Source organism: Pteropus vampyrus, unplaced genomic scaffold (genome assembly GCF_000151845.1).
Source record: "Pteropus vampyrus isolate Shadow unplaced genomic scaffold, Pvam_2.0 Scaffold560, whole genome shotgun sequence".
Taxonomy (NCBI): Eukaryota; Metazoa; Chordata; class Mammalia; order Chiroptera; family Pteropodidae; genus Pteropus; species Pteropus vampyrus.
Genome location: NW_011889341.1, coordinates 37307 through 38298, shown reverse-complemented (window position 1 = coordinate 38298; position 992 = coordinate 37307). Strand labels below are relative to the sequence as shown.

Genomic DNA, 992 nt, shown 5'->3' with positions numbered 1-992 from the left:
CATTATATAACTTGTTTATTCCTCAAAATACTCCATAGCTATCCATACTAATGGATATTCATATTGATTATATATGATTATATAGCTAATATTGGAATTTAATATTTAACTAAATATTGTCAACAAGAAATTCGTTTGCAGCCCTGAGGCAGTGTTGCTGCCATTGGCCCTTTGCACATACCTTGATCTTCACATTAATTAACCTCAGTAGTTCTTCAGACTTTTAGGCCCTAACTATGACCCGTGGGGTTAATCTCAACAATTAGGAAGAGCTTGCTAGCTCTTTGATATAGCTTTCTAATATGTTACACTTTTCAGATTTTGATACTTTGATTTGATACTTCAAAATTCTTCTTTGTTGTAATCCGTGGTGGAGGCTTTTGGATTTGTATCTTTATGTGAGATTTTAAATTGATTTTTTTTTCCCTCAGGAAATGAGCCATTTCAGCTTCCAGTTTTGTTGTAGGGAACTTTCTTTGGCTTTGTAAACCAAGGTCATTTTGTGTTAACTACTCTACTCTTTGATAATGTCATTTTGAATCTGCCGTGGCCAAGTCCCCACATTTCTATTCCTGTCTGTGGTTTTCTTGATTAATATCATCCATTTATATTAAGAAGTAAACATTAGAAGTGCTTTCTCAAATTTCCTTTAAAATATTATTGACAAGTCTACAACCATGCCACCTTGAACGTGCCCGATCTCATCTGATTTCTGAAGCTAAGCAGGGTTGGGCCTGGTTGGTACTTGGATAGGAGACCACCTAGGAATACCAAGTGCTGTAGGCATTAAACAAATATATTATTGACGTTGTTGATTATATATGGATAATGAGTGAATTTTAAAAAAATCAATACAATAATGCAACTACATGAGTGTTTCTCATCCTGGTCACAGTTAAATTAGCAGTTACATAATAGTTTATTTTTGTTTGCAGTTTTCCAGAATATTCTATTTTCTGTGCAGATAACAGAAAAACAAATTGTAAATTTAT

General features: G+C 33.4%; 1 pseudogene; it reads left to right on the top strand.

Annotated features, from left to right (window-relative positions):
- Window positions 1-667: 667 nt before the first annotated feature.
- On the top strand, window positions 668-786 carry LOC111733396 (annotated as a pseudogene).
- Window positions 787-992: the final 206 nt, after the last annotated feature.